The sequence below is a fragment of the Gavia stellata genome, unplaced genomic scaffold (genome assembly GCF_030936135.1).
Source record: "Gavia stellata isolate bGavSte3 unplaced genomic scaffold, bGavSte3.hap2 HAP2_SCAFFOLD_59, whole genome shotgun sequence".
Classification (NCBI taxonomy): Eukaryota; Metazoa; Chordata; class Aves; order Gaviiformes; family Gaviidae; genus Gavia; species Gavia stellata.
The window spans coordinates 425,219-440,658 of NW_026776859.1; the positions used below are offsets into that span (position 1 = coordinate 425,219).

Here is a 15,440-nt window from a genome sequence, read left to right on the forward strand (position 1 = left end):
TTTCTTCCTCTGGGCAAGGGGCACTGTGCAATAAGGAATCGACAGTGACAAGTTAGGAGAAACTTCTCAGGACAATCCCATGCCATTCCTCATGGAAATCCCTGTCCCTGAGCTGAATGAGGGACAAGTCAGTTCATTCCCCAACCCTATCAACTGAATGACATACTGCCTCACAGTTTCAAATACAACTTGGCCACGTAGTTCCCTTGAAGACACCTCCATTGAAGGACCCCAGTCAGAGTTAGAAGAGAAGATGACTTGCACCATCATGCCAGCCCCGAGAGCAAGAGCACAACGAGCAGGTGCGGAAAAAAGGAAGGCTACTGCTGTGCTCCAAAAAAATGAAGCAGGGACAGAAAGGCAGACAGGCATGCAGGGCAGCCTTCTCCTTACCCGGCTGTGCTCTCCACCTCACAGACACATGCACACATGCATATTCATTGCAGGACCCACGTCTTTCTCTTCTGGAGGTCCAGCTGTGGAGGAGGTAACGCATGCCCTGGACTGGGGGCAGAGGCTCTTCTGGGCGGGAGAAGAGACCGGGGGTTGCTCTGGGGGAGGCACCTGCTCTGCAGGGGATGGCAGGGAGGTGCCCAAATCTTTCCTCCCATGGCGTTTCTGGTAGCAGCTCCCTCTCACTCCCTGCCCATGTCTCTGCTGCCTGGAGCTGTCCCTGCCACCCGAGCTGTTTCTCTGTGCCCTCTTCTCCTCCCAGTCGCTGCTCACAGAGCCCATCCCACCCGCTGTGAGCTCAGCTCTGCCCTGAGATACCTCCTGGCAGGGAGGCACTGCCCAAGGGCATCTCTGGGTGGGCAGGGGCTAAGAAGCAGCTCAGACAAGTGCTATCAAGAACTGGGGTCTCAGTCCCTTCTCCAGAGAAGAGAAATAAATTCCAATCTCCCACTGCCCACCCAGCCCACCAACAGTGGGAAACTGAAAGCACAGATACCTTCCCTTTCAAGTAAATGCTGCCTCAATGTTCTTCTTCAAAAGGACGCTCTGCAAATGCCCCGAGGCTTATCTGGAGCTGTGAGCAGCCCACGCAGCGCCCTATCTACAGCAGAAGCACCCTGCCCTGCCAGGGTTGCTCCTTCCACCCACAGCTTCTCCCCACAGCGCCGTGGGAGCTCCCCGGGCAGGCTGAGTGCTGACCCTGGCAGACAGCAGCGTCCCCGCCCCAGCACACAGCCCCCGGGACACAGGGACCCTGCTCTGAAGGAGAGCCCTGGGCACCCCTGGCTGCACACCCACCTTCACAGCCCTGCAGCCATCCCAGGGAGAAGGCAGCGAACGTGCCCTGTCCTTCTGATGGTGCAGCAGGGAAGCCCTGCTCTGGAGCACTCATCCAACTGCCTTTAAGCTCTCTCAGCCTCGCAGGTCTCCCCTCGGTGCCTGCAGGCAGTGCCCTCAGCCCTGCTCCTGGGCAGAGCTGTCTCTCTGCAGCGCTGCCCGCTTGCCATCAGCTCCCTCCCTCCATCCCAGGAGCCCAGCCCAGCTCAGCAGCAGAGGACCAGCCCAAGGCGGCACTTTCTCTGCCCCCTCTGGGCTCCCTCCAGGTGTCCCTGGGGCTCCAGGGGAACCTGCTGTGAAACAGGCTGAAGGGATCACTCATCTTCCCTCCCGCAGCTGGGAGAGAGACTTCTTTCCAGCTGTGACATTTCTCCCATCAGAGACAGAGTTAGGTCTAAAAGTGTCTCTCCTTCTCTTCCCCATCAGCTGTATTTCCTAGATCTCCACTGACTGTACTGGCAGTTGTCTCATGGACATCCCCCAGTGCTTAACCTGGTTCAGGGCAGCTGCTCAATGGCCACACACAGGCCTGGAGTGCTACACGAGATGCCAGGGCTCTCCAGCACAACGGCCTGTGGCTGGCAGGGACAGCACAGGACCTATGGGAAAGCCATTCCCGTTCAGAGGGGATGCGGGACAGACACCCCAGGCAGCGTTGCCGACAGGTTCGCTTCCTTTGTGCAAGCCCAGGTGGCATCTCCGGCAGATTCGGGCTCTGTTGGCCAGCGACTGAATCCCAGCCCTGCAGTGAGGCAAGGTCTGACCCAAGTTCATCCAGCCGATGCAGAGCAGTGCATGAACAGGAAGCCCATCGCACGGGCGGCTCCAATCATTTGGCTGCTCCCAAACTCTCTTGGTGCTTCTTTCAACAAGCCTTTGCTCAGCCCCTTGATGATACAGTCAAGGAAGAGGTGAATGATTGTCACCGTGTTCCTGGATCACAGCGTGTCCAAAGCCAAGGACATTTTCAGCAGCACCTTGTCTTCCTGGAGATCAGCTTCACCTCCACCACAGGCCCTCAGAACCTGCAATCAGGAGAAGGCAGAGGAGAAAGGCTTATTTAAGCAAGCCATGGAAGTCTCCAGATCCATGGCCCCAGGTCTTGTTGGGGACTGTAATGACCCCGACACTCACTGGGAGGGGAGCACAGCAGGATGCAGACTGTGCAGCTGGTGTCTGGGGTCTCTTGGGACCACTTCTTTGCACAGGTGCCAGGCCAACAAAGGTGATCTTTGCCTGAATCTGGTCCTTGCGAAAGAGGCAGTGCTGATGAGGGATGTGAAAACCAGTGTGAGCCTGGGCTGTAGTGACCGTGAAATAGTGGGGGAAGAGTTTAGCCTCTTCAAGGGATTTTTAGTTGTAAGCCCGTGGGCAGCAGAGCTCCGTACAGCTGGTCTTTCAGGAAAGCATCTTCAAAGCACAAGACATGTCCAGACAAATAAGCAGAAAAACAACCAGACATTTCAGGAGAGCAGCTTGGTTAAAGAAGGAACTCATTAAGAAGTTTCATAGAAAAACAGAAGCATTCCGGATGTGGATGCAAGGACTCAGGGACAAATTTAGAAATGGGGATGGCTTTAGGGAAGCCAAAGCTTCCCTGGTGTGGACCCTTGCAAGAGGTTCGAGGGCATCAAGTGGAGCTGTTAGCCCTTCCAGAAAGAGTTTTAGGAAAAAACAAAGACGATGTGTGGCCACTGCTGAAATTAGTAAGAGCAGGTGTAGACAGCTCTGAGATACTCTATATCCTCTTTGCCTTAGTCTTCCCCAGCAAGGTCTCCCAAGCCTTTGCGCCTTGAGGCAGGACTCTGGAGGAAAAGAACCAGCAGTGGATGTGGATCAAGTCAGGGGTCACTTGAGCAAGCGCAATCCTTTCTGGTCACTGGGGCTGGAGGGGCGGCATCCCAGGGAGCTGAGCGAGCTGGCCTTTGTCACAGGGAGAAAACTCTCCATCACCTCTGAAAGGTCATGGAGACTGGGGAACATCCTGATGACTGGCAGCACCTTTGTACATTGTACGCACCTTTCAAAAATGCCCAAGGGATGAGCAGGGGAACAGAAGGCTGTGCCCCCGAGGATGTCCACTCGCGTCCCCTTTCTGGGTGTCTGAAAGGAAGGTGACGGGATTTACCCAGGGGAGATTGTGCCTGGCCAGCCTCTTTGCTCTTTCTGAAGAAAGGAGAGGATTGCTGCACGGGGGAGAGCAGTGGTTGTCTTCTACCTGGAGGTCAGCAAAGCTTTCGCCATCATCCCTCACAATATTCAATGTTAGGATATTATGGTCTGCATGGGGGGATAGGTAGATGGGTAAAAACCAACTGGACAGGTGGGCTCAGAGGTACGTGGTCAATGCGTGGTTCTCTGCCTGCAGGCATCTAGCTAGCAGGGTCCTGCTGGGGTCTACCCGGCAACCTGCCCTGTTTAACGTCTTTTTGATGACCTGGAGGAGCTGAGAGAGGGATTATTCATAACATTTGTAGCAGAGACCACATTGAGGAGAACAGACACTACACTGGAGGGCAGGGTGGCCATCCCAAGGGGCATAGACAGGCTGGAGGGATGGACCAGTAGGAACCTCATGGGGCGACAGTGATGTGGGCAAGCAGGGGTGGTGGATAAAATCTTCAAAGGAAGAGTCTGTGTGCCGACTTTTACTTCTCCAGAGCCTTGTTCAACCTTCCTGCAGTATCTGCAGTTCAGGAACTTGGCACCAGAGGGCTCCTTAACATGCAAAACTCACTAACAAGCCAAGGCTCTGCGCAGAACTTTCCCTAATTCCTCAGTCCTTATGGGGTTCATTTGAGAGGTTTGCGGAGTGTAGTCAAAGTGAAAAGTTTTCGATACTCAATATCAGTAAGAAACAATTTCTTCTTTTTCCAATTATTCTTTTTCTGCTTATTCATTAAGTGATGTCAGCAAACTCCAATTCTTATTGACACAGAACACCTCCTGATAGAGTCCTAATACCTATGGAAGTCAAGACCCTGTACGTCAGACACCCTATGGGCAGCCTTTGTCCCTCCCTCCAACCCCACCAGTTCTCTCATCAGCCACCTGGGACTCGCAGCACCTTTCTTCAAATTGGAGCTTTCTCCACTGCAGTCAGTAGCTGCATGTTTCAGCCCATGGACACCAACTCCCACTTGCTTTATTTGGAGAATGAGCTGCACGCAGACACAGAACAATCGTTCTTTATTCCAAAACCCAAAACCAAAAGAAGGCTTGGTTTGATAAAAAATAAAACACACTCCTCTGCTGTACATTAAGTCCACCTGACCTCCTGTGGAGTCCACTTTCCACAGTGGATGCCCTTAGGCCAATAAAAACACATTGCTGTGTCAAGCACAGATCCCAGAAACCCCCAAAGCACTCCCTGCCCCACGCTCTGTTCGTCCATATTCACTCACAGCGAGTCTCACACTGAAGCCGTGAGCTCCCAGAAATCACAGAAGGAAGCAAAGGAACAAAGTGAATCAAATGCTCTCTTTTGAATAGACAAATCTGCACTGATGCCAACATATCGGGGTCACAGGAGTGTCTTCAAGTAGACTCTGCAGCATCTAGACCCACTCATTTCTCATTCTCCTCCAACGCTGGAGCCCTTGGGTGCACTTGTCCAGGCTTCCCTTTCTTCTCAAGGGAGAGAAATGAGCTGTCTCAGCTGAGATGCTTTGGCCTATCCTGCCTGTCCACCAGCTCCTGCTCCACAAAGGCTCCCATCAGCCCTGGGTCACATTTCCCAGTAGCATGTGGGGTCTTCAGTTACCCCCGGGAATCTTGGAGGCAGTGGCCACCTCTGTGTGGGCAACTGCATCAACCGCTGAAGGAAGGTGTTAGGCAGAAGTTGAAACATACGTGGGAAAGACCTTGGTGTAATAATTGGGTAAGAAGGCTTTGACACTTGTCTGTAAATTCTCATGATTTTTTTACAGGCCATGGCCATGGACCAGCAAGGTAATGACACTTTCTCTCCCTCTATGTAAACACAGATTTATACATCTTGTCCCTTTTGACTGGTAACATTTGGGTTTCCTCAAGTAGCTACTGATTTGGTTCCTATCCACTGATGGCTGTTTTCCTCTCGAGTCCTGCCTTGAGGCACCAAGGCCTGGGAGACCTTGCTGGTGATAAGAGCACATAAACTATCTCAGGTCTATTTAGACCGACTCTCACTAAATTTAGGGGTGATCCCATGTTATCTGTACTTCTTCCTTCACTGTCCCTGAAGTAGTAACAGCTCGTTATGGTGCCCTTGAATTCACTTTCCGGTTTCAACTGAGTTTTGCTATAGACCATTTCCGTGCTTGGAGGACGTTGTCCTTGAAGACCAGCTGTACGGAGCTCTGCTGCCCTTCAATGCTGCTGACCATGAGACCCCACTACAACTCCCCACAATAGGCCAAAGTCTGCCCCTCTAAGATCCGGCATCTGCAGTCTCTATTTTCCTTCCTCACTCTCCTCGGGAGCTGGGACCCCACTATTTCAGTGTCACGACAGAAAAGGCTTACGCTGACCTTCAGTTCACTGGCCAGCTCTTCCTTGCTGGCAAGTGTCAGATCCAGGTTGGCATTACCCTTGTTGGCCCATCTGGCAGCGGTGCTAAGACGTTCTCCCAAGACACTCCAGAAGCTGCCTGGACTGTCTGCATGCTGCTGCGTTCCTCTTCCAGAAAATGGCAGGGTCATTCAAGTCCCCAGTGAGGACCAGGCTTCTACATGCCGAGACGCTTCCTTGGGGTGCTTAGAAAAGACTATGCCAACTTCCCCACCGTGACTGTGGGTTCCTCGTCTCCCACCACGATGTCACCTTCACTGGCCCCTCCTCTGACCCTCACTCACAAGGGCTCACCCAACTTGTCCCTTGCCCCACAGAGGAGCTCCAGACATCCCAGCGACTTCTTCCCTCTGAGGGAACCCCACCCCAGGTCCTTCCAGCCTGTCTCTCCTGAACAGCCTCTGCCCATCCATTGCAGCACCCCAAGCTGTGTCACTTGTCCCCCCATGCCTTGGCCGTTACTCCACGGATGTCAAAAGCACAGGCTCCAGCTCGTCCTGGCTGTGCCCTGGCTGAGGGCATCAGTGCGCATTTGGGCTGTAGCCCCTCCGGTGTAGCCCCAGGCCAAGCTCTGACTTGTCTTAGGGAAAGCTGGTACCAAGTGTCCAAGACCCCGTCTGTGCAAAGGCTTTGCTTCAGAGCAGAGATGTGCGGGAGTGGACCCCAGATGGAAACATCGAGCTGAAATGGGATGCCAAGAGAGTGAGCAAACCCTGCTGTGCCAAGGCCAGAGAGAAACAGGGCTGGGCAGTGCAGCGCAGAAGGAAACGGGTTTTTTGTCAGTGGTGTCTGTGCTGCCCCTGAGGGCCTTTGCCAGAGGTGAAGCTGATCTCCAGGAATGCCAAGGTGCTGCTGACAGGCCCACTGGGAAAACTCTTCCTTGACTATATTATCCAGGGGGAGAGTAAGGGTTGGTGGAGAGAAAAAACAGCGGTTTGGAAGCGTAGGCACACGCGTGGCGACCCCGGGGTGATGAACTTCCTATTCCTGGACTGCCCTACATCGACTGGCTAGAGAAGGGACAGAGCTTGCCCCACGGCAGGGGTGGCAATCAGTCTCTTGCACAAAGGCACTGCATCTGTCTGCAATGCTGTCTGGGGAGTCTGACACACACTCGCTCTGAATGGGGATGGCTTTCCTGTGTGGGGCTATTCCTGTCACTGCCAACCGCACGCAGCTGTGTGTGAGAGCTGTGGCATGTCGCGTAACATTACAGGCTTGAAATTGGAATTAAATAGAGTAACTGCCCTGAATTATCCCTATGTGGGGATGTTCTTGAAATCACGCTCGTTATAGTCAACGGAGATCTAGTAAAGCTGGCTCAAAACCTGGCTGATGACAGGTGTGTCAAGGTCCCCTTGGATGGAAACTCCAACAGTGCAGCTTTTAAAGCATGTGTGCCAATGGTCGTCCTGAGTCATGCTGCTTCTAACAAGACCATAATTTCCCCAGTGGGGTCTGTTTTGCCCATGACAGCAATTGGTAAATTAATTGGTCAATAAATGGCCCTCCTCGGGGTCATGGATAGAGGTGTTACACTGCAGAGGGCCCAGGAGAGTCCCCTGTGCTGCCCCACCATGCCCCAGTACGTCCCACTGGCCTCCAGGTAGGGTATGACCCCTTCACCACTGTGCTCTCAGCCTCATTCTCCACCTGGTGCTTTGCCCATCTGTCTGATCGTCCAGACTGTAAAGGCCTCCCTTGGGTACAAGAATACCGAGGGAGACCATGGCAAAAGTCTTGCTGCAGCTGAGGTAAATGCCATCCACTGGTCTCCCCTCATGCACAAATGCAGTTACTTCATCAGGAAGGCAATCAGGTTGGCGAGGCATGATTTACCCTTGGCAAGTCCATGCTGACTGCTTTTGGACGCATTCCCTGCGTTGCACTTTTGGCCCCTTTCAAAGACAGGAGCAACGTTGCCTTTCCTCACTTACAAGAGACCTCTATTGATCCCATGACCCTTCCCAAGGGATATTCCAAAGAAATATTGATCTTCCCCTGTAACTTCATTACCGCTTTCCTGCCTGTGACATGGTGTCTTGAATTTCTCTAGTTTTTCATATATTTGCACCTGTCCAGGATACAGTGACCATTTCTAAAGTCAACTTTTCAGATGCAGACTGCCCAGACAAAGGCCTTTTCCATGATTCTCCAGTTTTCTCCTCCCCTTATTCTTTGTCCATTCAGATACCTCTCACCTATGCTGCTGCCTTGAGCTTCAGGGAGTTAAAAGCTTGCCTGTCTTTCAGTAGTCTAATTGTCTCTCTAGCCAACTCTTTAGTTACGTCCATCTCTGTCTTCTTGTACCTATCAAAAACATTTCTGATCAGATGATCCCTTGTAGAGAGGCAGCTTGTACTGAGCATATGGTTACAGAGTGTGTTTTACTGTTTATGAAAACTCGTCATGCTTTAATTTTCTTTCCTTACAAATAGGAAAGACTCTTCTGTGCCTGTGTGCAGCCAGTTCTCGAAGGAGAGCGGGTGGGAGATGGTGCCATGGAGCTGTAACCTCCAGCTGCAGACTTCAGCGGAGAAGTCTGATGCAAGGAACAGTGATGTAAGCCCCAGGAGGCCAAAGACAGAAATGGCGAGGTTGGGGAGGTGAGGAGCAAAGTTGTCCATGCAGTGTCAGACCCCAAGGGACTGCTTTTCCTGCCTGTCCAGACCTCCTGAGGAGACATCCTGGCTCAATAGCACTTGGAGAATGCTGCTATCACCCCTTCTCTAAACTGAAAAGCAATCAAAAATATCCTTGAAAATATTAGATGCACTTTGAAATCTCCCTCCTTAACTACACTATGGCACCTCTCTAATTAGCTGTACAAGTCTTGAAGACTTGAAGAAAATTACAAGAGACATGGCTCGTTAGGGCTTTCTGTGTTCTAATGAGCCCCACAGTGTATTTGGTGCTGAGTCCGTGAGCCTCAGATACTGAGAGAAGATTGAACAAAGTGCTCAAGAAGTCAGAAGCAAAACTCCAAGGGCCTTGAAGCATTAATGGGCCCCACTGAGGGCCATTCCTGACAAAGCCTCCCCAAGGACTTGTTAGAGCAGAGAATTGGAGGCCATGATTGCAGGTAGGCAAAGGCACTGGGCAGGTGGCTCTCATGCTGAGAAAACCCTTTGTTTCTTTCATGAAGCAGAAAGGCCAAACCCTGGGAAGGCAGATCTTGTCCCTCACGTGTGGCTCAGAGCTCTTCTTGGGGGCAGTGGGATGTGAGGGTGAGCAATGCCAAGTGTAAGAAAATTCTATGACACCTCCTGGCCTCCCCAGGCAGGGGAAACAAAGTCCAGAGCCTCAAAAGAAAGTTTCTGCTGGTAGGCCTTGGTGGAAGAGGCAACTGCCATGGCCAAGGGGACAAAGACCTCGGTCCTGTTGAGGCTTTTAGTCTCTCCAGAGCCCTTGGCCCGTGCCTGCACCTCTTTCCCTTCAGGCTGTAGACACCCATCTTGCTTTCCCACCTAGCTCTCACCCCAGCATTTCTAGACCTTCACGGATGTCTCTCCACCCTCAGTGGCTTTTCCTTGAAATACAAAGCCATGGGATGGTCCAGACTCCCTCTGGATGACCTCTTGCACCACAATGTAACCTTTGGATTAAGACTTCTTTTTCCTCACCTCCAGTATGAACGTTCCAAGCTGCACTTTGTGCAGGTTTCCTTCTCTTCCCACTACCAACAAAAGCTCCAGCCTCCAAGTTGCAGGCTACAACTGCAGTACCCTGAGCCTCTACTTCACCAGCCTAAAGAAGCCCAGGACCTTCAGCCTCTCCAAAAAACCCCCCACCCCATCCTGGCAGATTTCCTCCAGATCCTTTCCAGTTCCTCCCCATTCCTCCAGACGGGGGAACCCCACACCCAGGCACTCTAGTCCAGACGTGGTCACAGCAGTGCTGAGTCAAGGGGGATGAGGACTCTCTTGTCTGGGTGGCCACCCTCCTCCTAAGGCAGCCCCGTATGCAGTTGGCCTTATTAACTTTGAGCATGCACCATTGGCTCATATGGCACCCCTTGGAACACCCAGGCCCTTCACCTCAGGGTCACTCCTGAGCTGTTCAGGTCCCAGCCCGCCCTCATGGTTGGGGTTATTCTGGCCCCAACAAAGGACTCGCAACTTCTGCTTCTAAAACTTCATGAGTTTTCCACTGCCAAATCCGAGAGCTTCTCAAGGTCCCCCTGGAGTCAAGCTCTGTTTGGACAGCTGTCAATGTGTGCATACAGATGGCCCACCAGATTAGTGGTGCCTCCGACAAGATCTCAGCAGGAAGAATTGCAGGACACTAGAGACAATAGAAGACATACTAGTTTAATGGAATCGCTGGCAAAGGTCGAAACATCCCTGGTGACAAGCTCAGAAACACCAAAGGAAGGTACAAAGGAAGCCAAACTGGGGCCAGGGAGGAAAGGGTAAAGAGAGATGGTCTGTCTGCATGGGAGGGTACAAGGATGGTCAAGGGCAAGAGATTGTGAGGAGGAAAAGAGGGAAAAAGGAAAGAAAAAGTGAAGGAAATGAAATGGTCAGGGCTGTTTGGGGTACCTGCCAAGCAGCCCTGCACCTGAGTAATAATGCCTGGAGTGGGACAAGAACGTCACAGATCACCTGACCAAACTTCCTTCTGTCTGACTTCAGGGGTCACCAGGAACCCGAGTGCTTTGCCTCCCATCCTGAAGGCAAGATCTGTGGTGGATGGAAGCACAGAATCATTCATGCCGGAAGGGACCTCAGGAGGTCTCTAGGCCAACCTCCTGCTCTCAGCAGGGTCAGCTATGAGGTCAGAGCTGGTTTCTCAGGGGATGAGTCATTGTGGGCTTTAAAAGCTCCAGGGATGGAGATGACACAAGCTCTCTGCAAAATCTGCTCCGGTGCTTGACTGTCTTGATGGGGACAAAGTTTTTCCTGTCTGGTTTCAGCTGATGTCCATTGGCCCTCATCCTCCCATCATGCACAACAGTGAAGAACCTGGCTCCATTTTCTTGCTGGTATCCAAGAAGAAGTGGGAAGGCTGCTATTAGGTCTCGCCAATGCCTTCTCTTCTGCCATTGCATCTTGGCAGCAAAGGTGGACAACACCATCCTGGGCTTCATTAGGAAGAGCACTGCCAGAGGGCTGGTGGAGATCATCCTTCCTCTCCACTCAGCCCTGCCACAATTTGTCTTGCACTCTTCCCTCAGGGTTTTCCACCTTACCCCCTCACTCACACTGCAGCCAAAGCGACCATCCACATCTCCCACCAGTCCTGCCTTGTCTTCTTGTGAAAAACATATCCTGGAGAGCATTCTCAGCATGGTGGGCCAGGGATCACTTTCCACCTTCCCTGTAACTGAGGTCTTCTAGCAGAGGTCCATGGTCTTCAAAGGCCCCCGGTGATTACCAGGGCCTAAAATAGTGTCCCTTCCTCCAGCTGCCTGGAGGACACTCATCCTCTTCCCAGCCTTCCTCAGGCAGTGCAGTGATCCTGACCAAAAGACCACTGTACCTCAAGGAGTTGGGGATCCATCTAAGAGGAAGCCTGAGTAGACCCAGGCCTGGGCTGTGCTCCACGTACAGCTTGGCCTTCAGGCTCTCTTGTGCAGATCATACTCCCGGGTCGCAGAATAAACTGGATTGTGATGAGAAGTCTGCAGGAAGCTCCCACCTGATACCAGTGATTAGGCCAACTGCATGTCCTTACCTATATCTAGAACTGCCACAGCAAATTCACAGGTGAACTGCCTCTTTTGGGGGCAGTAGAAATGAGGACTTGACTTTTTTCCTTCTAAGGAAACACTGAAAGGGATCACAGGATGAAAATGGGATCACCTTTCTACAGATGGGATCTGCAAGACTTGCTGCACCAGCCGACGAGGCAGAAGCGACCTCACCATGACCTCCCAAGCCACATGCCTGCTGCTGGCCTTTCGGCTTCTCCCATAAACACAACCAAACCGTGTGCGTACTGCCGTCCCATCAGGTACTCAGGCGGAAAGGAGATGACAACCCATATCCAAGCCCTCCTCCTGTGTGGGCCTACCAGGTTCTTAGGGAAAGGGATTCCCACAATCAACTTGCCAGCCAGGTGCCTGCTGCTGGTCTGTCAGAGACTCTGGCAGATGTGAGCCTAGAAGCACATGTCCCAGCCACCAGTCAAGGGCTGACCTGTCAGCTACTTGAGAAAGAAGTGACCTCACAGGCCCTTTCCCAGACGTGTTCCTGCTGCTGGCCTGTCAACTCCAGAGACAGAAGTGACCTCACAGCCACCTTCACAGCCTCGTGCCTCCTGCTATCCCCTGAGATCCTGAGGCACAGCTGACCTCACCAGAGCATTCCCACCTAACTAACACTGCTGTGAGCAGAGGTGGGGCTGTCCCCAGTCGGGAAGTTGGCCAGCAGCCGGGACATGCTGGTGGAGCTGTAGCAAGTGTTGCAGTGTTCCACCCCCAGCAGAATGATGAGGGTGTTCCCAACCCCAATCCTAGGAGAGGTCATGAGAGAGAGGAGGAAGAGAGTTGTCTAAGAGTTGGGGACATTCCCCATTCCCAGTAAGGGAAATGCCATTGATGATGTCAGATTGTCCCACTGCCCTTTCTCCACAGAAGGTTTTAGGTCCTTCTGGTCCCCTCTCTCCTTGTAGCACACCTACAAGGAAGGACAGTTGTTTCTCTGCTGGTTGCTTGAAGATATTGTGAAGGAAGTTCAGAGAGATGAAACCTGGAGGTGTGTGTGCCTCTGAGGGCACTCAAACAGCCTAGATGTGCTCCGCCTTTTGGGAAAGGTGAGAAATGCCTTCTTCTAGAGGGCATTGTCACCCACGCTTGCAGAACCCCTTCTGAGTGCAGGTGTCCAGAGCTGAGCTGGCCTCATGCACTGCTCGCACACACAGAGGGGTGTTCGGAGACAGGAGTCCTTCCCTTGCACAGGCGCAGGCAGTGCATTGCAGCAGCCATGGTGTCTCCCTGGCCTCCTGCTGCCACTCCCAGAGCCTGGGAGACACCTCAGCCCTGCGGTGGGTCCCCTGGCTCTGCACTCGTGTGAGATGCCCCACGGCATGGGGAATGGACACGGGGACCTTGGTTCAAGGAAGCAGATCCCAGTGCTGCCTTCAGGTGGATTCCCAGGGGACGTTACTCTCAACGGGAAGTGACCTCGAGCTACTGGTTCTCCCACAGGCCTTCACGGCACCCCCAGGAATAGCTGATGGCACTTGTGCTCACTCGGGGTCATCTCACCACACGCACACCATGGGCACGCTTACATCTCACCTGTACAATGCAAACACGGACTTCTGACCTAGTCATTCAGTGTCCCTCCGTGGAGGGACCAAAAGCTTCTCTGAGCTGGGGTGAGAGGTCAGAGCTGGAAAATGTGGTTTTATTGGCTGGTCTGTGTCGATTGCCCAGGGGCAGCTTCCCCCGGGTCTCCAGCAAACACGGGCACAGAGCAGACCCTGCTCTGCTGGTCCTTCCGGGCTCTGCCAGGAGACCTGGCTGTGCCAGGACACTGCTGTGTGTCCCCAACCTTCACACTCACACACTCTAGCTGCTCACGGTGTTTTCCTTTCCAGGACTCTTTCCTGGGCATGTTCTTGAGAACAACATTAGAAGAAGTCCTAAGCCTTCAGGCACTGCCTTGAGGAGATCCCCTTTCATGACAGAAATGCTGTGATGGGTGTCAGATCTGTCACCGAAGTGCCCATTGCCTGTCCCTGCCTGCAGCCACAGGACTGCCACGCAGCAGGACTCTGACCAAGCCCCAAGAGCACTCAGATGTTACACCAGTACAAGGGCTCAGAAGAAGAGAGTGGAAGTTGAAATCGAGCAGCTTGGGAAGGTGAAGCGCTGGTGCTGCCTGGCAGTGCTGCTGTGCTGGGACTCGTTTCCCCTCCACCTCTGCACACAGACACTGCCCTGCAGCTCCAGAGAAGCTCTTGGAGAAAGGATCTGGGACAAACAAGTCACGGCAGGGTCCTCTATTTTCTTTAAAAACACAGAGAGCACGGCTCCTCATTTACACATCTGTGGGTCACACAAAGCTGGAAAGATACATAATTAGAAATGGCAGAAATAATGACATTCTTTCTGGACACTATTTGAAAAAGAAAAACAGAGGGAAAAAACCCAAACCCACAACCAAAACCAACCAAAACTACAGAGGATGGGCTGGGCCGGTAATGAGTGACATTACGAGTGATTGACAGAAGATGACAAGCAGTTTAATGCGTTTGAAAAGTATCCACTCATCAATTTCCACAGTGCATCCTTGAGCTCCTGGTTCCTCATGCTGTAGATGAGGGGGTTCATTGCTGGAGGTAACACTGAATACAGAACTGCAACCAACAGATCCAGGGATGGGGAGGAGATGGAGGGGGGCTTGAAGTAGGCAAACATGGCAGTGCTGAGAAACAGGGAGACCACGGCCAGGTGAGGGAGGCACGTGGAAAAGGCTTTGTGCCCTCCCTGCTCAGAGGGCATCCTCAGCACGGCCCTGAAGATCTGCACATAGGACAGCACGATGGAAACAAAACACACAAATGCTAAACAGGCACTAACCACAAGAAGCCCAACTTCCCTGAGGTAGGAGTGTGAGCAGGAGAGCTTGAGGATCTGGGGGATTTCACAGAAGAACTGGTCCACGGCATTGCCCTTGCAGAGTGGTAGTGAAAATGTGTTGGCCGTGTGCAGGAGAGAATTGAGAAACCCACTGCCCCAGGCAGCTGCTGCCATGTGGACACAAGCTCTGCTGCCCAGGAGGGTCCCGTAGTGCAGGGGTTTGCAGATGGCAACGTAGCGGTCATAGGCCATGACCGTGAGAAGAGAAAACTCTGCTGAGATCAAGAAGAAAAGGAAAAAAACTTGGGCAGCACATCCTGCATATGAGATGGCCCTGGTGTCCCAGAGGGAATTGGCCATGGCTTTGAGGACAGTGGTGGAGATGGAGCCCAGGTCGAGGAGGGAGAGGTTGAGGAGGAAGAAGTACATGGGGGTGTGGAGGCGGTGGTCACAGGCTACGGCGGTGATGATGAGGCCGTTGCCCAGGAGGGCAGCCAGGTAGATGCCCAGGAAGAGCCAGAAGTGCAAGAGCTGCAGCTCCCACGTGTCTGCGAGTGCCAGGAGGAGGAACTGGGTGATGGAGCTGCTGTTGGACATTTTCTTCCTCTGGGCAAGGGGCACTGTGCAATAAGGAATCGACAGTGACAAGTTAGGAGAAACTTCTCAGGACAATCCCATGCCATTCCTCATAGAAATCCCTGTCCCTGAGCTGAATGAGGGACAAGTCAGTTCATTCCCCAACCCTATCAACTGAATGACATACTGCCTCACAGTTTCAAATACAACTTGGCCACGTAGTTCCCTTGAAGACACCTCCATTGAAGGACCCCAGTCAGAGTTAGAACAGAAGCTGACTTGCACCATCATGCCAGCCCCGAGAGCAAGAGCACAACGAGCAGGTGCGGAAAAAAGGAAGGCTACTGCTGTGCTCCAAAAAAATGAAGCAGGGACAGAAAGGCAGACAGGCATGCAGGGCAGCCTTCTCCTTACCCGGCTGTGCTCTCCACCTCACAGACACATGCACACATGCATATTCATTGCAGGACCCACGTCTTTCTCTTCTGGAGGT

The 15,440-nt window shown here is 52.7% G+C and overlaps 1 pseudogene; it reads right to left on the reverse strand.

Moving 5' to 3' along the window:
- Nucleotides 1–2,228: 2,228 nt before the first annotated feature.
- Nucleotides 2,229–15,016, reverse strand: LOC132321352 (olfactory receptor 14J1-like; annotated as a pseudogene).
- Nucleotides 15,017–15,440: the final 424 nt, after the last annotated feature.